The 22,916-nt window shown below is 35.4% G+C and overlaps 1 pseudogene; it reads left to right on the top strand.

Moving 5' to 3' along the window:
* The first annotated feature begins 92 nt into the window (after positions 1-92).
* LOC103673183 lies at positions 93-22,678 on the top strand (annotated as a pseudogene).
* Positions 22,679-22,916: the final 238 nt, after the last annotated feature.

The raw sequence follows: 22,916 nt of genomic DNA, 5'->3' as shown, positions 1-22,916 counted from the left end.
ATGAATTGAATCTCAATAAAGCTGTTAAAAAAGAAAATTTCAAAAAAAATTCTGGATCTCACATTTTTATTTCTAATGCTTTTTAAATGAACATGCAGCCTCCTAAGATCCTTGAGAAAGTCCTGCTCTTAAATCTTGGATCTGGAAATGTGGCCTGGAACAGTGTAACTGGATTTCAAGGTAACAAAATCATCTTAGAATTTCTCTCTGTAGCTCTGCTTTCCTTACCTATACACCAATTTTTGCATCAGTCCTCAAAGGACTAATAAGTGGATCCTTACTGCAGGTAACATGTAAGAAACACTGACAGTTCTGTCACTTCACAAGCAAGTTATAGCCATTGAACTCTGAACAACTATTAGTTATGCGTTGCTATGTTGATAATCTTAACTGCAATGTATAGTGTAAGTTTTTTTTCATTCAAGCAGGATTTAAAAAAAAAATTCACTGAGATATAATTCACATACAACCATGTATTCTTTTCAGGGTTACAACATAATTATTTGATATTGTATATATTGTGAAATGATCACACAGTAAGTCTAGCCAACATTTATCACCATATATAATTACAGAATTTTTTCTTTTTCTTGTGATGGGAACTTTTAAGATCTGCTCCCTTAGCAACTTTCAAATATGCAATAGTTTATTAACTATAGTCACAGTGCTATATATTCTACCCCCATGACATTTATTTTTTTTTAAAGATTTTATTTATTTATCTGACAGAGAGAGAAACAGCCAGCGAGAGAGGGAACACAAGCAGGGGGAGTGGGAGAGGAAGAAGCAGGCTCACAGCAGAGGAGCCTGACGTGGGGCTCGATCCCATTACGCTGGGATCACGCCCTGAGCCGAAGGGAGACGCTTAATGACTGAGCCACCCAGACGCCCCCCCCATGACATTTATTTTAAACAGAAAGTTTGTGCCTTCTGATTCCCTTCACCCATTTCACCCAATCCCCATCTCCCACCTCTCGCGACCACCAATCTGCTTTCACTATCTATGAGCCTACTTTTTTTTTCATATATAAGTGATACCAAATGATATTGTCTTTGTCTGACCTATTTCACTCAGCATGATGCCCTCAACATCCACTCGTGTTGCTGCAAATGGCAAGATTTCATTCTTTTTTATGACTGAGTAATATTCTATCTTACAAACATATACCACCTTTTCTTCACCCATTCATTCATCAATGGACCCTTAGGTTGTTTCTATATCTTGGCTATTATAAATAATGCTGCAATAAACATGGGGATGCACACATTCTTTTCAAGTTAGTGTTTTCATTTTCTTCAGATAAATGCCCAGAAGTGGAATTCCTGGATCATATGATAATTCTTTTTTTAATTTTTTGAGGAACTTCCAAACTGCTTTCCTCAGTGGCTGCACCAATTTATATTCACACCAACAGTGCACGAGGGTTCCCTTTACTCTACATCCTTACCAGCATTTGTTATCTCTTATTTTTTTGATAATAGCCATTCTAACAGGTATGAGGTGATAGCTCATTGTAGTTTAGATTTGCATGTCCCTGATGTTTAGAGATACTGAGCATCTTTTCATGCACCTGCTGGCTATTTGTATGTCTTCTTTGGGAAAATATCTATTCAGATCCTCTGCCCATTTCTTAATCAGATTTTTTTTTTGCAGGTGCGTTGTAGGAGTACTTTATGTACTTTGGATATTCATTATCAGATACATGATTTGCAAATATTTTCTCCCATTTGTAGGTCACCTTTTTATTTTGTTGATGGTTTTCCTTACTATGCAGAAGCTTTTTAGTTTGATATGGTTTCACTTATTTATTTTTGCTTTTGCTACCTTTGCTTTTTAGTCAGATCCAAAAACCCATCAACAAGACAGATGTCAAGGAGTTTGTCAGTTGTGTTTTCTTCCAGGAGTTTTATAGTTTCAGGTATTACATTCAAATCTTTAATCCATTTTTAGTTAATTTTCACAAATAGTATAAGATAGTCCAGTTTCATTCTTTTGCATGTGACTACCCAGTTTTTCCAACATCACTTATTGAAGAGACTGTCCTTTCCCCATTGCATATTCTTGCCTACTTCGTTATAAATGAAATAAACATATAGTGTGTTACTTCTGGTAAATATAATTTACCATATAGGTCTGTTCCATTGACCTATATGTCTATTTTTATGACAATGCCATCTTGTTTTGATCAATATCCTTTTGTAATAGAGTATGAAATCAAGGCGTGTCGTGCCTCCAGTCTTGTTCTTTCTCACGATTGATTTGGCTATTGGGGCCTTTTGTGGGTCCATACAAATTTTCGGATTGTTTGTTCTATTTCTATAAAAAATATCATTGGAATTTTGATAGGTATTGCACTGAATCTGTAAGTTGCTTTGAGTAGAAGGGAGATTTTAACAAGTGATTCTTCCAATACATGAGTATGAAATATCTTTCCATTTATTTATGTCTTACTTAATTTCTTTCATCAACATCTTAACAGTTTCAGTGTAAGGTCTTTCACGTCCTTGGTTAAATTTATTCCTAGGGGCACCTGGGTGGCTCAGTCATTAAACATCTGCCTTCGGCTCAGGGCATGATCCCAGAGTCCTGGGATTGAGCCCCATATCAGGCTCCTCCGCTGGGAGCCTGCTCTTTCCTCTCCCACTCCCTCTGCCTGTGTTCCCTCTCTCGCTGGCTGTTTCTCTCTGTCAGATAAATAAATAAAATCTTTAAAAATAAATAAATAAATAAATTTATTCCTAGGTATTTTTTGATGTAATTGTAAATGGAATTTTTTTCATTTATTTCCTGATAGTTCATTATTAGTGTATAGAAATGCAACATATTTCTGTGTACTGATTTTGTATCTGCAACTTTACTGAATTATTTATTGGTTGTAACATTTTTTGGGCAGAATATTTAGGGTTTTCTATATATAATATGTCATCTCATATAGTCAAAAATTTATTTCTTTTCCAATTTAAATGATTTTAATTATTTTTCTTTCCTAATTGCTGTGACTAAGACTTCCAATTCTATATTAATTAAAAGTGGTGAGAGTGGGCATTCTTACTTTGTTTTTTATTTTAAAAGAAAAGCTTTTAGCTTTTCACCACAGAGTATGATGTTAGCTGTGAGCTTGTCACAAGTGGCCTTTATTATATTGAGGTACATTCCCTCCATACCCACTTGGTTGAAAGTTTTTATCACAAATGGATGTTGTCAACCGTTTTTTCTGCAACTATTGAAGTGATCATATAATTTTTATCCTTCATTTTGTTAATGTGGTGTACCACATTGATTGATATGCAGATATTTAACTATCTTGCATCCCTGGGATAAAAATCACTTGCTTATGGTGTGTGATCCTTTTAATGTATTTTTTAATTCAGTTTGCTAATATTTTGTTGAAAATTTTTGCATCTATGTTCATCAGGAATATTGACCTGCAATTTCCTTTTATTCTGGTATCCTTGTCTGGGTTTGGTATCAGGGTAATGCTGGCCTTGTAAAATAAGTTTGGAAGTGTTCTCTCTTCTACTTTTTGGAAGAGTTTGAGAAGGATTGGTATTAATTCTTCTTCAAATGCTTGGTAGAATTCACCAGTGAAACTGCCTGGTCCTGGACTTTTGTTGGTTGAGAGGTTTTGATTACTGATTCCATCTTCCACTACTAATTGGTCTGTTCAGATTTTCTCTTTCTTCATGATTCAGTCTAACAAAACTGTATGTTTCTAGGAATTTATCCATTTCTTCTAGGTTATCCAATTTGTTGGCACATATTTGTAATAGGTAAAGAACATCTGAAAAGTCATTGAGAAAGATCTTTCTCAACTTACAATGGGGTTAAACCTACTGTAAGCTGGGTAAACCTGATAAACCTATTGTAAGTTGAAAACATCGTAAGTTGAAAATGTATTTAATAAACTTATCTTCTGAACATCAGAGCTTAGCCTAGACTACTTAATGTGCTCAGAACATTTACAACAGCCTATAGACAGGCAAAATCATCTAACACAAAGCCTATTTTATGATAAACTATTTGACATCTCATGTATTTTATTGAATACTGTACTGAAAGCGAAAAACAGAATAGTTGTATGAATTTAGATTGTTGTTTACCCTCATGATCATGTGGCTGACTGGGAGCCAGCATCATGACAGAGTCATCCTATGTATTGCTAGCTTGGAAAACATTAAAATTTAAAACTCAAAGTACAATTTCTATTGAATGCATATTGCTTTTGCATCACTATAAAGTCAAAATATCGTAAGTTGAACCACAGTAAGTTGGGGACCATCTGTACCCCTAGTATGTTATACAGCTTGTCTTTGGCTTAAGGTCTGGTTATATTATGGTAGGTAACAATTATTCTGTGAACATATAATTAATGAGTATGAAAACACACATAAATCTTCATACTTGCTATACCATCAGTGTCAAAATTCATGACACTGTCTATAAAGCTTTTCCATTCTGAAAATATATTTTCAACCACACTCAGTGCAATGTAAACTGTGAAAGACTCAGAAATGCCTAAGCAATGAGTAAAGGAGAAGCAAGGAATTAGTCATTATTTCATTCTGCTGTTGAATTCAAACTCTTGATTGAATGCTTAGCCTCCATATATTCAGATCTAGAAGGAATTAGCTTCTTAAACTATTTGTTTAGAATCTATTGTTTTGAGGTTTAATTAGCGAGAACCAACTATGTTTTGGTTGGATATTCTGTTTTTAATTCATTTTCACAAGATGTGAAAAATTAAGAACTTTTTCTTCAAAAAGTCATGTCCTAATTAATGTCCTAATTGTAAGCAGTTTCAAATCAAAAATATTATTAAAGTAGTTTAATGCTATAAATGCTCTTCCCTTACTTTACTTACTTGAACTTCTCAATCACTTCAAGCATCATCAATTAGTGATGTATTTTAACTTTGAAATAATAGCTATACTTTTCAATGATTAATGGATTTTCAACAGAAAACATTTAAGGGTATTTTCTACTCCAACTGATATGTAGAATGTTCTATCCATCTAAAATGCATATTCAGATTTCAAAAATAAATTCAAATGATATACCTGCTTATGTTCCTGAAATTAATTGAATGTGATGATAACCTCTGTAAGCAAATTAATTGGCGATGCAAAAATGACATGGTATTAAGCATTTACTATTTGGTCTCACAAATACTGAAGTTGAACCCAAGGCTGATGAAATATTTGTGGCCAGTCACCGAGACCAAAGTTGAACTTTGGCGCACATGAAGAAGGCACTTAGAAAGCAAGGTAAAAGCATGTCACCCAACATTCTTTGAAATATTGCTAGGCATTAACAAGGTCATCCAGACATTACAGAGAATGTGTGAACTTTACAGTTTGCCTGAAACAAATACACATACACAGAGAGAGGTATTCTTAATGTTCTTTACTTGAGGTAGCCAATATCATTAATATTTATTTTCTTGCAAAGCCACAAAAACTTGCAAATAGCAACTGCTTTCTCTTACAAACCTAGTTTTAGGAGACAAGAATATATTCAAACTGCAACAGAGACTTTTCAAATTAATCTGTTCCACTTCTCCATTAACTGCCTTTTTTATTGTATTTCACTCAGTTAATACAATTGACTGGTTCATATCAATTGAGCTATTGAAACAGATATCTGCAGAACGCAACCTGGATGTGGCACTCTATACATTCACGTTGAACATATAGGGAAATTCAGAACTACTAGTTGTTAGGTTTCCAAAGAGAAGGTGAAATATGTGAATCAATGTGAATAACTAGGTTTTGAATATATTTTGGAGAAGATATTTATTCTATGTCTTTTGTACACCTTAAAACTTCAGAAGCTCTCCTCTCCTAACCATGTTCACTTTATGCCCACATCTCTCTCTGCAGAATGTGGCATTTCTACTGACATCAAAGCAAGTTCTAAACCCTGATGTATTCTTCAGTCTGGGGATGGAGGGGCAACTTTCAATAGAACTCCTTTCTCATAGGTTTCATCACAAACATCTTTTATTTCAAACTCAGTCAATATTTAAGGCAAGGAAAGAAAAATTTCCAGAGTAAACTACATCTTAAACTATCTAAACCACAAAAGTGACCACACACGGAATAGATCTATTTAAGTATTTTGTCAATATCAGCTTTAGTATTGCCACTAGGCTTTATAAAAATTTTAGGACTTAGTATTTTTTTTTAACAGAAGCTTTGGAGCTAAATTTAAGTTACTGTTATCAATCTGAGGGTAAACATATTTTTAAAAGTCTGGGTTATCATTTGACAAGAGTTTATGAGTTATAACTTACTCCCCCAAGGATGTCCATGCAGATTTTCCCATCCTTCTTTTTGAATTCCCAACAAGATATATCCATTGTATTTTACTGCCAACCAAAACTCTTCCTGAGCTGCCTTAATCATATTTCCTTTGGCATGGAGCAACCCTGAAAAGGATATGGGGTGAATAAAAAAAACATTCAGGAGTTTTTACAAAGTAAACCCATGGGTTTGTTTTAAAAACAAACACTAAATGTTGTTTCAGGAAAGTCTTGCCATTTCAGTAGAAGTTGTAAAGGAAAAATTTTTGACATCACTATCACATATTGGGTTTATAGCGCCCTCTGCTAACACAGCCTTTCTTATTGTCTCCTTTTAAGGAAAAAGATGCACGCAACCATGCGCGCGCCTGCGTGTCTGTGTGTGTGTGTAAATATACACAAATGTATAAGTGTACATTTAAAATAATATTCACTTAACAAAAAGAAGCATGAAACACAAACACTGAGCAAATATATATGGATTAAATCAGAGTTTAGAAAAATAGTTCCCAGGGTTTTCAAGTCTCTAAAAAAAGGTCTTAAAGTTATGAAAAACAAGATTAGCTCCAACTGTCCCACTGAGTTTCTTAGCAAAGCATAGTGAAATAAGTAACATACAAAGGAAAAGTGAGAAATGGGTCAGTTTGAGGAGTCTGGTAGGCAATTTTATCACACAGTTAAGTATTCAGGAACTACAAATTAATTTACTAGAAAATAAAATCTTATAATGGAAGACCAACTAAAATACTCATTTACCAGTTCTAATGAACTGAAATGGCCATGAACTAGAGTTTAGAGATTTTCTTCACACAAAAGGTTTCTTCTGGAATTTTGCATCCTTACTATCTCTTACTAAATCTACTTCATAGCACTTGAGTTATCTTCTCTTCCAAGAAATGTTATCTGATTCTTAGTCCCTTTCTGTCTGTCCCTCTACCACCCATATATGCCTTCATCATTGTATTTCTCAACCTGTAATATAATTTTTGGTTTAACTCTGTTTTTTCCACTAGTAGACTACAAATATGTTGAAAGCATAGTTATGTCTCTTCCATTTTTGTATATCCAGTGCATAAACCACAGTAGTGTCTCATTCAGGATTTTGTGAATGAATGCCATAAGTAGCAATGTCTGGGAAAGATGAAGCATATAGGAACTACCACTGAAAGCATGCTTACCTTGAACCTAGCCCTGTGCTAGACAGTTAAGTATTTTACTCATTTATTTCTCACATCAACACAGTAAAGTGGCTATTTTATGTATGGATATGCTCAAATTTTAAGAGATTGAGTAGCATGATTTGGTCTTTAAGAAGAAGTTACGAACTCTGCAATTTAAATCCAACAATTCTAGATTCCAAAGTCCCTGCTCTCTTCCTGAACCCCACTGCTTCCAAGGAGTGAAGTCAAAGTTAGAAAGCAGATTGTTCAGAAAAAAGTAAGTGTCTGTGGAGACTGCCCAGAAATAGCTTTACATTCTTAATCTCCATGCTGCTGTTTCTTATTTAACCCTGTGTCATCAGAGACTACCTTTTAAAATACTTCCCACTTTTTGATGCAGGATAATTTCTTTGACTCAAGTTTAGATTCCCCTCTCTTTGAAAGTTCATCAGAAGTCCATTCTTCTACTAATTTTGAAAGGACTCTGGTGCAGAAGGTTGACTAATCATAGCACTCATTTCATGGTACATTATCAGCATTGGCCCACACAAACCCACACTTGCTGTATTTATCATTCCATTATAGTCCTATAGCCCAGGCCCTTTCCCCTCTACCACAGGCAAACATTCTAATGGGTTTAACATGGTTTTGTTGGTATGTGTTCCTTCAAAATGCTCCTTTCTTGTACACACATATTTTTAATTTATATAAATTATATTTTGTTGTACATAGTATTCTTTTAATTTTTTTTGTGAACACTACATTTAAAAAATACATTTTTATTGGTGTGTATATATTTAACACATTGCTCCATAGTGTGCATCAAATTTTCTACTAGAACTACCTGGAAACACTCACCCTTACCTCCCTCTCCTGTCTGTCAAAGCATATGGAAAACAAACAAATGGGGAGGCAAATCAACTCAGGGTCACCTAATCTTTCACCAACAGAGATTAAAGTAAGGTATATAAAATATGTTACATTAATGAAGTATTTTAAGTGTGCTTATACTACACCTGCCCAGAAGATCATTCACATGTTCATACTTAGGAATTTTGTGGGGTTATTCCTTGATATGCAACATACAGGTACCCTAATTTATTAATAAAGAAGCTAAGATATTGAGAAATATGCAAAGAGATGTAGAGTTAAGCCTAGAGTTGGATGAGCACTGGGTTTAGTCAGAAATACTTGGCTCAATCTCAACCCTACTATTTAACCATTCTCTGACATTTGGCAAGTTACCTGCACTCTCTGCCTTAGTTCCTTATCTGTACAATGAAGTTATTGATGCCTATCTAAATAATTGCTGTGGATATTACAGATGAAACATAGAGAGTATCCAGAACAGTGTCTGGCATGTAGTTGGTACATATGTATGCAGGTATTTCCTCACTCTTACTAAACTCACACATTTCGTGGAAGGTGGCATTAGAACTCATGTTTTGGGGGCATAAATTCAGAACTTGTCCCGGAGACTAGTTATACTTTAATTAATCAACATATTATAGACTTCAAAAGCATCTGATATCTAATCTAATCTATTTTTACTGGCTTGTTCTCCCTTTCCAATACTTATTGACCAGAGTAGTCTTCCTCTACTACCAGAGCAATCTTCCTTCTGGCCTTTTGCCTGGATCATGTTAGTAATTTTCTTAAGAAAGCAGCATATTTAAAATCCTTCACAACCTAGACTCCACCTATTTTCCAAATTCATCAGTTTCTATTACCTGGGCTATAACTTGGGAAAGGTCTGGTCTTTATTCTGCCTTCACTTTTACTTATCAATTGTCTTGCCCCTACATGGCAATCTCCCTGCTGCTTCTTTTCGAATTTTCATCTATCCTTCAAGGTTCCTAAAGCCTTTACTTCCCTGTAACTTGATGTGTGTAGGACAGAGCTCCTCTGAACCTTTGAACTACAGACAAAGCTTTTTCCTCTTCTCATATGGCATTTATATAGAACTTCGAATTGTAGATATTTATATTCTTAACTCATTCTCCATTGTTAATTAAAGCTTGTTGGAAACAGGAACTGCCTTACTCATTTCTTGTCAGCTGTTCCACCTCATATGTAAGACCTTACACACAGTTGGTGCTTAGCCAATATTAGTTGGGCATAATTAAATTAAGATCCTGAAGGTTTTCATTCCTGGGCTGCTGGAACTGTGTTTCTGTAACGACTTTAATCTTCCAGGTAACTTCTATAAAAGCAAAAGTAACTTTCAAGAAGATGATAAAGAACAACTGATGAATAAAAGAGTTAAACTTTCAGGAAGCAGTGACAGCATTCACTTGCTTCACCAGCCAAGACAGACTCAACAATGCAATTAAGAGCTATTGAAGTGAGCTGGGATCCTTGGTGAAACAACATTGCATAATATCTCACAGTGGCTCTAAGTCACCACAGTGCAGTGGGTTAAAGCATTTTCCACTTGGAATCCAAGGCAACTTAAAAGGGTTATTGATTTTTTCCTCTACTTATAAATGAGACTCACATATTAGGAGTGAGAACTGCAGACACAACATAATGACCTTTCTACTTGGCTTCTTTTTCCTAACATAAACAGAATCACTTTCATTGGTTAAGAGGATATTAAGCAGTAAATCTTGTAATTATGTGTGTGACTGTCTATACCTTGAAAGCAAAAATTAGCAGCCACATTTTTATTTTAAAAATATCAGTTCTGTTCACTTAGCATTAGAAATCTCAACATCTAATTGTGTGTTTCTTTTCCTGCGCTGGTGTTGAAAAGTCCTATGTTTGTTCACGCCTCAGCACTAATACACAAGTTCAGCTTGAAACAATCAGTTTATTGAAGACATAAGACCTTGCATGACCTTGTTTTAGATGTAAGACTTAAAATAAACTTATTGATTCCTGCCGTGTTATCTTAATAAGAGAAAGATTCTAAATATGAAACAGTGGGGGAGCCCTTATTAAAGTTGTCCCAAAACAAAAGCTAAGAGGTTGATAACTATTAAAATTAGATTTGTTTTGTACCTGTTGGATTTTGCTGTCATAATTTAATTAGGGACACTCTGAAAAAAAGTTAAGGCTTGATGGGTTTCCCATTTTTTGGTCTAGTTCCTTTCTCAGAGATTTAAAATAACTATTTTCTCTGAATTTTCACTCTTTGGGGGTGACATATTTAAATAATTTCTGCTTTGTTTCAGGAGGTTTGCTCTTTGTTTGGGGTTTTTTGTTGTTTTCTTTCCCGTGTATTCAGTGAGATCTATTATCCCCTGTAACACTAGGATGCAATGTGTTCCTGTGTGGCCAGCCATCCACACCTAACTCACTACAGGTAATCACAGACATTTTTATGATCTTCAAGGTACTAGGTAGATACTTACTCTATCTAAACATACTGCCCCCCCCAACATGCACATACACTGTCCGTTGCTATGTCTACAATTCTCCCACTGAAAATCTATTCAGTTCAGTTTGTTCAGCAACAAATACACGTTTCACAGATTATTAAGAGTCATTCTGTTCGACATCAGAGTGACAAAGATAACAATAGCCTGCAATTTAACCAGCACTAATTGTGCACCAAGCACAGAGCTGAGTGTTTTAGAGCTATATATTCTCTCATTTCATCCTTACAACACCATGATGCGGTAAGTTTTATAACCTTTATTTTCTGTAGAAAGAAAGTGAGGTTCACAGAGTTAAGTACTTAGCTGAGGTCACAGAGCCAATCAGTGCCAAAATGAACAAGTTTTCCTGATTCCAAAGGTTGGGGTCTACCTGAAATTCTATGAATAAGAAAGTACTCTAGGTGACTGAGAGGGAGAAAATGGAAGTAACTCTTAAGAGTGAAAAAAAGCTTTCAATTTTGGCAAGGACTCCATCTTTAAGATAAGAAAATAGGTTCAGAGAATGTTTTTAACTTTCTAAGCTTATAAACCTTATGTGTAAGTTATCAATTTGTAATGTCTCAGCTACACATTCGGTCTTCACTGCCTGCTATTCAGTAACAGAAATAGGCCTTGTGTATTAGTTTGCTAGGGCTGCCATAACAAATACCACAAACTGGGTTGCTTAAACAATAGAAAATTATTTTCTCATAATTCTGGAGGCTAGAAGTCTGAAATCAAGTGTCAGCAGAGCTGGTTTCATTCTGAGGCCTCTCTCCTTGGCTTGTAGGTGGTCATTGTCTCCTTTTGCCTTCACATCTTCCTTTTGCACGTGCCTTTATCCTAACCTCCTCTTCTCATAAGAACACCAGAAATGGTGGGTTAGGGCCCACCCTAATGACCTCATTTAACCTTAAAGACTTGCTTAAAGACTCTATCTTCAAATACAATCAATTCCAAGGGACTAGGGGTTAAATTGTCAAAAGATGAATTTGGGAAAGCACAATTCCACCCACAGCACCTGTATATATGTCTTCTTTGCAGGCTGTATCATATTAAGCTTTTTCAGTAAGCGGTGCTGATGACACACTGGAGGGGAGGGGTTTCTTTTCCCGGTTCTGATCTGCTCCTCTAAACAGGCTCCTGGAGAGTATTCCGCACAACCTCTGCAGTACCAGACTCCTGCAGCATGTGTGCCTTCTACAGCACACGGTTCCAACAGCACCCACCGGGCAACAGCACATGGCAATTCCCTATGAACAGCTTCTTCTTTGGGGGCTTGTTAGTGAAGACTCACCAGTATGACAGCTGCTGTGAACAGCTACTCCAGCATCCTCTTGGGTGGCTGCACAGCAGAATGCTGCTAACCCAGTGCTTCTGTTGGGGAAGGTTGTTGAAAATAAGTGACCGCCAGTTGACTCTTGAGCTGGACCTGGGCAATCAGAGGCTCCTCATCCCCCTTTCTGTTGTTGGCATAGGAGTTCTACTTGCCTTTCCTACTCCCAGAGGCTGCTCCAAGGATACATAATTATGTGGTATTGAGAACATCTGCATGACATATATGACTGAACCCAGTTAAGGCCTCTTTATAAGCTTTTAAGATTTGGGAGGCAGTTTTAGGGAGCCATTCATCTTGCTGCCACTCAAGACAAGTCTCATATATAAGTTCCCTTTTCTTATCAAAACTGCCACCTGCCAACCTGGAGTGACCTGCCTCTTTCTTCAGTCTCTCCTTGCCCAGCGGTAGAGGGGCCAGTTTCAGATAATGCCAGGGAAGGCCCGCAAGAGGGTTATGAACCAACAGCTTCCCCATTAAAGGCTTTGCCAGGCAGACCCATGGAGCAGCTTCACAGAGAGTTCTAAGATGTAGTATATCCCCAGGGCAGCTTTCCCCAGCACCCTACAGAATGGCTTCCCAGTAAACACTGCCAACATGGTAATTCCCTATGGATGGCTTCCCCTGGAGTCCATCCAGAACAACTTTGGATGGCCCTGCAGCCTCAGCCAACATCTCTGCTGACCAGTAAGCCATGGCTGCACTCACTCCAATTAAGTTTGGATCTCAGTCCTGAGCTAGGAGGGGTCTTCTAGATTTTTTTCCTTCCTTGGGTATTCTTTCTTATCCTTATGGATGGTGGCTGCTTCCTATACCTGGTATTCCTCTGCTCTTTATAGTATTTTACTCCTCAGTAGTCAGTCTCCTGTCATTCCAATCCCCTATTAATAATTTTTTATATTAATTTTCAAATCATTTTGTGGTTTTTGTTTTTTTTGGGAGGGGGGGCTGGTTATACCTGAACTGATAAAACTGGTAAATGGCAGACCTAGTACTCAAATAATCCTATAAGAAAGAAAAATGCATAGATGCTATAAAGATTGGCAAGGAATCTGTAAAACTGTCATTCTTTTCACAGGACAAGATCATCTATCTAGAACACCCCCTTATGTCCCCAATAAACATAGAAAATGTAGAGGAAAAAATAGCAATCTACTCTTACAACAACAAATTTGTAAAGAATCTAAGAAGTAACCTATCATAGAACACATAAGATCATTATAGAAGAATTTTAAATAAAAGATAGAAAATATGACATTGGTAAATGGAGAAATATATATGTTTATAAATGATCTTAATAAATTGTAAGGAATTCAATACTCCATAAATTAAATTTAATAAAATTCCATATGGAATCTCAGAAGAATTTTAGGGGAATTTGGAAAAATTATGCTGAAATAAAAAATAATGATCAAGCAAAATGTTTAATCATCTTTGAAAAACTAAAATAAGAAGGACAGATTTTAACATATATTGATAAAACTGAAATCCAAAGCAATTAAAATAATACGATGTTGTAGAACAGATAGACCACTGAAATAGAATATAGAGGTCAGAAATCAAACTATGTATGTATAAGAAATTGATACATGGTAAAAGTAAACCACAAAGCAAGAATAGAATACATTTTTATGTAAATAACTTCAGGAGAGCTGGTATACTCTAAGGAGAAAATAAAACTGAACTCATGCCTTATACTATGAACAAACAAAAATTCAGAATTACTGAGCTACATGTAAAAGGTAAATATATCCAATATGTGAAAATGTAGTAAAACACCTTTGTGATCTATGGCTGAAGAAAGACTTCAAGAAGCACAAATGATAAAGAAAGTATGATTTGACTGTATTGAAATTTAAATGTTCTATTCAAAAAAGGCCATTATAGACAAAGCTATATACATAGATTATAGACTGGGGAAAATATTTGTAATATCTTTAACTGACAATGGGTTAATAGCTGAAATATACCAAGAGCTCCTGAAAACCAAACAAAAATGATAGAAAACCCAATAGAAATTATAGACAAGGGATATAAATAGGCAATTCATAAGAGGAGATGTCCAAGCATATTACAAGATGCTCCAAATCACTAATAATCATAAAAATGAAAATTAAAACAACATTAACATGCCACTTCATATCTATCAAAACGGCTACGATTAGAAACCTAATTAATACCTTGATAATACCAAGTGTCTTCAAGGATATGATAAGATGGGAATTTTTACGCACAACAGGTGGGACTATAAAATGACAATTATTGTCAAAAGCAATCTGGATTTTTTTAAATTAATTATGTTTTTGAACTGATTTTTTTTATTTTTGAACTGATGATACAATGATCCCATTCTTAGCTAAATATATAATAAAAATTGTTGTACAAGTCTATTAAGAGGACATATACAAAGATTTTCACCTAGAAATTGTTTGCATCAATAGGAAATTAGAGATAAATTGTTTATTCCTAAGGAAACCTCTAAATTATGGCAGATGTATACTTGAGAACATCATGCAGCAGGTAGAAGCAACACATTCAGCAACACAGAGAGATCTTAAAATTATAGACTGAATGAATACAGTAAAAACTGAATGAGATTATAGTACAGTACCATTTATGAAAATTTATAAACTGAAAATTTTTTCAGGATAAAAGCATTGTCAGAATATATATGAAACTTGTGAAAATGAATGCCTTTAAAACACTGTAATCAAACAGTATGGTACTGGCATTAAGACAATCCACTGGAATCAAATAAAGAGCCCAGAAATAAACACTTGTGTATGTAATCGAATGATCTTCAACAAAGATTTCAAGACCACTCAATAGGGAAAGGAGAGTCAACAAATGGTATTGGGAAAACTGAATATACACATGCAGAAGAATGAAGTCGAAACTTCATACTATATATAAAAATTAACTCAAAATGGATTAAAGACCTAAATGTAAGACCTAAAACTATAACTCCTAAAAGAAAAAAAAAAGAAAAAAAGAAAAACTTCATGACATTGGATTTGGCAATGATTTCTTGGATATGACACCAAAAATACAAGCAACAAAAGCAAAAATAGACAAATGAGACTATATGTAACTTAAAAATTTATACAGCAGAGGACACTACCAACAGAATGAAAAAGCGATCTATGGAATGGGAGAAATTATTTGGAAATCATATATCTGATAAGGAGTTAACAGATAGCCATAATATAGAAATTAGTCCTACAACTCAACAACAACAAAAAATCAAATAACCCAGTTTAAAAATGGGATAGGATGCTTCTCCAAAGATGATACACAAATGGCCAACAAGCACGCGAAAAGTTGTTCAATATCACTAATAATTACAGATATGCAAATCAAAACCACAATGAGATAACACCTCACACCTATTAGGTTGGCTACTAGATAGACAGGTAGATAGGGAAAATATCAAGTGTTGAAGACATGGAGAAGTTGGAACCCTTTGTGCTATTGATGGGATTGTAAAATAGTGCAACTGCTATACAAAATAGTATGGAGATTTAACAAAAAGTAAAAACAAAACTACCATATAAACCAGCAATCCCACTTTGGGTATATATTCAAAAAAATTAAATTAGGGTATCAAAGAGGTATTTGCATAACTATGTTCACAGCAGCACTATTCAAAATAACCAAGAAGAAAAAGGAATCCGAATGTCCACCAATGGATGAATGGACAAACAAAATAGAGTACACACATGTGATGGGATATTATTCAGCCTTTAAAAGGAAGAAAATCCTGTCACGTGCTACAATATAGGTAAGCCTTGAAGATATTATGCTAAGTGAAATAAGCCAGTCACAAAACACAGAAACTGTATGATTCTACTTATATAAGGTACCAAAAGTAGTCAAATTCATAGAAAAAAAAAAAAGTAGAATGGTAGTTGCCAGGAGCTGGGGAGAGGGGGATAGGGAAGTTATAATCTAATGGGTATCAGGTTTCAAATTTGCAAATGAAAGTCCTGGAGATCTGTTACACAACCATGTGGATATATTTAACACTACTGAACTGTACACTTAAAAAATGGTCACAATTTTGGGGGGTGCCTGGGTGGCTCAGTTGGTTGAGCAGCTGTTTGTTATGGCTCAGGTCATGATCTCAGTGTAATGGGATGCAGCCCTGCATCCAGCAGCAGGGCAGGCTCTGTGCTCAGCGGGGAGTCTGCTGGGAGGTGGGGGGTCTCTCTCTCTCTCCCTCTGCCCCTCCCATCACTCGCACATGTGTGCACGTGCTCTCTCTCTAAAATAAATAAATCTTTTAAAAGAAATGGTCACAATGGTAAATTTTATGTTCTGTGTCTTTTTACCACAATAAAAAGGGGGGTGGGTGGAGTACAGAAACACAATGAAAAGAAAGAAATGAATAATAAAAAGCAGTTCCTTGTACAAATTAATAACGATAAATGGTTATAAGCTTAGAATATGACTAATTTACTTTCTCTACAAAAATTTTCCCAAAAAAGTGTAATGAAATAAGATAAAATAAAATCAAAAGCTTTAGGAATGAATATGATCACCCAGAGAGAGATTTTTAACTAGAGGGAAGAGTGTTGATCACAATGAGAAATGGAGTAGAGAAGGAATAGCCACCAAAGGGACTGAAAAGAAATGAACAAAAAAGTAGAAGGAAAATTGTGGATGTATGATGTAAACTCCCAAAGAACAGGGGTTGGTTAGCAAAACTACAGCCTGTGAGTCAAATCTGACCCTTTTTCCACTTCCTGCCTCCAAACCTACACCCTGCTTGTTTTTGCACAGCCCCTAAGCTAAGAACGGTTTTCATGCTATAAGAACAAAGTTGAACAGCTGTAACAGAGACTGTATTTTAGGCAAAGCCTAAAATATTTATTATCTGGCCCTTTACAGAAAAAGTTGATGATCTCACAAATAAAGAATGATTTTAAGAAAGGAACTGGTGAGTTATATCAAATGTTGTTGTGAGATGGGATAAAATGAGGACAAAAATATGACCACTGGTTGTCTGGGATTCTGTATCTACTGGAACGTGAGTGTTACATCACTAAATTGCAGATGAGTAAAAATCTAAGCTCTTTCTCCCTAAAACTGAATTTTACCAACTCTTGAGCTACCATTCTCAAATTTAAGACATAAGCAGTCACATTTCCATTGTGTCTTACACAGATTATTTTGAGAAAATATTCAATCCATATTAGAATCCTTGGGTTCTCCCCACCTAAGGGTGATTTAAAGTCCAGACAGATTTCTTATTGTTCTAAAATTGAGGAGAAAGACTACCTGGCTCACAACAATAATCTCTCCTCCACTGACCTCCACCAAGATACATATTCTTCACAGAACTTTGGAAAAGAATGTCCCAGACCATGAAAGGATTCGTCTGATACTAGTGACCATTCCATATCTCCTTAACACTAGCTATTAAAATCATCTGACCAACTCATCTTCCTCTGATTCTATTCCTACCACCAACTTTCTAACTATCTTTTGGTTTGTATGTGATTTGCCTTTCAAGTATATTGACTAGTGAACTCTGATCTCTGTTCTGATTTTTATCATAAATTTTAAAAGCATGAAGTTTTACATATTCGTTCATTATGACTTTAGCCAGATAAGCCCCAGAGCCCTCTAATTTGTACATGTACTGACTCTTATATTTCTAAGAGTGAGACCCTCACTCTGAATTGCAGGGGCTACATGGAAATTCTATCACTTTAGAAACATAGAGCTGTCTCACTACTTACCTTCAAACTGTAACAAACAGCATGAGGCATATTTGTTCCATTGTAATATAAAGTAGAGGCAGAAGATATATCTAAGCAAAGTAAATATCTTAAGACTAATTTCCTTGTCATGTACTCTAAACACAGGTAAAACTGCATTGCACAACACAGTAAGAGTAATGCAACTATTACGTTTAAAAAAAAAAAAAACTCATTGGGGTGCCTGGATGGCTCAGTCTGTTAAGCATTTGACTCTTGGTTTAGGTTCAGGTCATGATCTCAGGGTCGTGAGATCAAGCCCCACATCACACTCTGTGCTGAGTATGGCACCTGCTTGAGATTCTCTCTCTCCTTCCATCTGCCCCACCCCTGCATTTGCACTCTCTCTCTCTAAACAACAACAAAATATTATTATATGTATTTGTATTTTATAATTGGCCATTATAGAAGAAGACATCTACAAATCTGATGACCTAATGAGATATATTTCACTTTTTTCTCCCTCTTAGTATTGAAAAATGACAAAAGCAATATATTTCCAAAAGGATAACTATTTAATTGAATATATTGTCCATGTTACATTAATGTTTAAATAATGTTCACAGGCAAACATTATCATACCTTCTACAAAAATATCAAACATTTAGTCTCCTTTAATCAATTCATTTAAAAAAGAAAAATTATTTTTGTAATTCCATCCTCCATTGGCTCTTTTTCTTCCTAATTCCCATGACATCTTTAAGGGCATGTTTTCATTAAGGCCTTCCACACATTAGCTTCATTTTAATTTTTGTGAAATTTTAAAGCATATATATAAATAATATCAGGTATGGTTTTGCTATTTCTATATTTTGAAGCTTACAAATGTAGTATGAAATAACAAACTGCCAGAGACCGTAGGGAAAACAGATAACATACATTGAGAGTTGTTTTTTATCAGACATATTGACATATGTCATATGTACATAAGATCAGAGAGGCATAGCAGCATCCTGCTAAATAATTCTAGGAAAAAGAGGTAAAAGTTTAACAAAACAATTAATGAAAATATTTTTTCACCTGTTCAAAGATTGATTAGGGGGCTCTGGGATGGCTCAGTTTGTTAAGGCCAACTCTTTTGGCTCAGGTCATGATCTCAGGGTCATAAGATCAAGCCCTACATCAGGCTCCACGCTTAGTGGGGAGCCTCCTTGAAGATTCTCTCCCTCTGCTCCTCTCTCCACTCACTCTCTCTCTATCAAATAAGTAAATCTTTAATTAAAGAAAGAAAGAAAATGACCACTTATTGCCTCCAGAGTTGTTAATATAATACCTGAAGAAAGAAATATGAACATTTTGTTTAGTGAGTGGTGATGACCACACCAGGGTTGTGTTTTTCTTATGTGACCTATGACATATTCTGAAACAATACAAAGATAATAAATTCACAACTGTTACACTTTCATATGAGAAAATATAATTTTTATCCTCAGGAAATTTTGGAATAAAAAATATTTATAATTCATAATTAAAGCAAATCTATGCACTTTCTCTTTCTCCTCTTCGTCAATAAATCTACATGTGTCAACTAACTTAAAGGAGTTCTGAGAAATAAGAAAAAGATGAAAGCTATACAAAGAGAAAAACTGTCTCGTGTCTAATTCTTATGAAAAAAATATTCACCTCAAAGGCCAAATGTGGTAGTGGGAGACAGTACTATTATTTTAGAATTTGTCTGGTAACCTGGGGGTATTGCATAGGGTATTTACATCATAGGACCAATAAAACTCACATTCTCAGATTCAATCAGCAACTAGCCCTGCAAATTTGAGGAACAAGCTTAGGGTGAACAAAAACACATACACAAAAGTTATGCCACACCATGCTAAAGTAAAACTGAATCAACAAATAATGGGTGTTACATAGCTGGAATTTCCTCCATTTAGTTTCCAAACTAATTACTCAAATCTCAAATAGCCAGTTTAAAAGCAGAGAGCTAAATACTCCATCTAGATGTATCATGAACTGCAAACCCATCATGCTGAAAATTGGATTCACTACACATTCATTTAAAAATTATTTTGAGAAAATATTATGTTTGAGGCGATGTCTTTTCCCCTTCCCTTTCTCTATTCTCTCATTGAGAAAACATAAATCACAGGACAGTAGACAGGCTAAATACTTCTGGTTATTATATACACCAAAGTTAGCTACTTTATCACACACTTCTACATATTCTTTATAATTATGGACTTTATTCAGCAAATAATTTCACAAAATAACCTGTTAACATGGCATGAGCCTTCAGTCCTTCCTATGCCTTATTTCAAAAGCTTCCCATATCAGTATGGTACAATTCCACAGGTCTCTGCAGAATCTCTACACTCGCTCTCCATTAGTGCTAGGAGTTTTATTGACAATAGAACCAAAAGGACATAACTATCACTCCTGGAAAGAGTAGACTTTTTTTTCCTCTCATAATAAATTTTTTTTTTATGATTGATGATACACTGGAAAATCATTGCTTTACTAGGGTATATACCTCTATGAATGGCAAGGATATTTTAAAGCTTTTGTTTATACCCAACAGTAATAGAATAAAAGATATGTTAACTAATGATTTCAAAGCATAATTTCTAAATAGGTCTCTGTTCCTTTCGTACCACTACAACCTACCTGTTATAATGTCCTGACTCTGAACGAGCACATACACACAAATTACGTGAATCACATTTTTTCTAGAACCTGAAAAGATTTTGCTCTATTTAGGGTCTACAATACTTTATATAAATTATATGATGTGCTCCTTCTCTAGCTTAGTTTTCTAACACTTCACCTCCGGATAAATTGTAATATTAAATAATTACAATATCCTGACCAAGATTTTAGAGAAATAAAACATCACAGAAAGAAAATGTTAGACCTATGTTTTAGTCTACTCAAACTGCTATAACAAAATACCTTAGACCAGAAGGCTTAACAACAGACATTTATTTCTCACAGGTTTAGAGTTTGAGTCTCAGATTAAGCTGCCAGCAGATGAAATTCCTGGAGAGGGCCCTCTTCCTTGGTTGTGGGTGACCAACTTCCTGCTAGGTCCCTACGTGGCAGTGACAGCTCTGGTGTCATTTCCTCCTTTACAAGGGCACTAATCCCACCATGGGGACTTCAGGATATGAATTTCAGAAGACATAATTTAGCCCACAGCAGTCTGTTTGTAGTATTCACATGACCTTCTTCAAAATCAATTCAATATTATTGAACGATTTTTTAAAATTGTCATATTTGACAATGCCACGTTTATTACAACCTATTTTCCCCTTTACAAATCATTTTTCAATAAGAAATTTATAATACTAAGAAATCTATCAACATAGATCAAAATATTGGCAAAAATAATACTCTGAAAATATTTATGTTTATTTTACAATGAGTGTCTTTTCTTTTGAAAATACCTTAAGCACCAGAGGAGTTACTTTTGCATATTATAAATTGTTTTTATCCATCCCTAATGATAGTATTGCTAACTTGTAACTACTTATATAAGACATGCTGCCAATAGTAAAAGAGAAATGTACCAAATAGGAATACTATATTATTCAGAATAAGCTAGGCTGAAGTAATAAACAGACTCTAAATTTTAGCAGCTTAAGAAAATTTGAAGTAAGGAGTGGACAAAGGGTTAGGGAGGTGTGACATCTGTATTTCACCAGTCCAGAAGGGTAACTGCATGGTTGAAGTGACCAGGGACTGACCATTTCAATCTACTTGGTAAACCCACTATCCTGACTGCCAAGACTTGTATGTTTCTGGACACTACCTTCCAGAGTTTTCTATTCAGCTTTCACCAAGGTCTCCTCTGCTGTGAAGAATTTCATCACAAAGAATCAATGGCTCTTAACATCCAGCAGGGAATATGCTTAACACCCAGCAGAGAACTGGTATCTGGTGTGGAAAAGCTGGCCAAGAACCCAAGGAGGCAGTATTGGAACCATCGATAGAAAAATATTTAAATTTGATCAGACGAGAAGATGGCTTATTGCTGGACGGCCTGCTTGGTCTTGGAGCATTGTGCTACTATGGCTTAGGAATATATAATAATATTGTAACCATTGAAAAGGCTGTAATTTGGCCTCGGTATGTTAAGAATATAAATCATTCTATGCATACGTACTTAGCAGGAAGTATTGGTTTTACAGCTTTGTCCACCCTGGAAGTAAACAGAACTCTTCTCATGAACATGATCAGAGGCTCTTGGGTGACAACTGGTGCAACCTTTGAAGCCATATTGGAGGTGGAATGCTGGTACAATCAATATTATATGACCAGAGCCCAAGACCCTAAGCAACTTGCTTAGTTATTCCACTCTAGTGTGACGGGGTGCCATAATGGCTCCTCTCACGATTTGGGTGGGGAGAGCTCTTCTCATCAGAGCTTCATAGTACACAGTGGGCCTTGGAAGAGGCCCCTCCACTTTGGCCATGTGTGCACTCGGGGAAATTTCTGAACATGGGACCATCCCTGGGAGTGGGCCTGGGTCTCATCCTTATACCCTCACTAGGATCTATGTTTCTTCCACCTACCACCCACTGTGGCTGGTGCCACTCTGTAGTCTGTGGCAATTTATGGTGGATTAGTCCTTTTCAGTATGTTCCTTCTAAATAATATATGTAATCAAGTGTGCAGAAATAGTACCAATATATAAGTTCAAAAATATGATCCCATCAATTCAGTGCTGGGAATCTACACGGACACACTGAATATATTTATATGAGTTGCCAGTATTCTAGCAACTGGAAGCAACAGGAAAAAGTGAAGTGACTCAACTTTTGACTTTTCCAAATAAACACATACATTTCCAATTTTCATATTTGAGTAATTGAAAAATGCTTTAATGAATGAAAACTAAGGTTAGTGTTGTGAGAATTTAACTGTTTTATCTATTTTAAAATTTATTTGGTTAAATGAAAATTAGCAAACTTGTATTTACCTGTGTATTTTTGAAATGCAAAATATTAACAAGTAATGTCATAAGTGAAGTAAAGGTTTGGTAA

The sequence above is a fragment of the Ursus maritimus genome, unplaced genomic scaffold, assembly GCF_017311325.1.
Source record: "Ursus maritimus isolate PB19 unplaced genomic scaffold, ASM1731132v1 scaffold_4, whole genome shotgun sequence".
Lineage (NCBI taxonomy): Eukaryota > Metazoa > Chordata > Mammalia > Carnivora > Ursidae > Ursus > Ursus maritimus.
The sequence above is the reverse complement of the archived record's forward strand: the minus strand, read 5'-3'. Positions and strand labels throughout refer to the sequence as shown.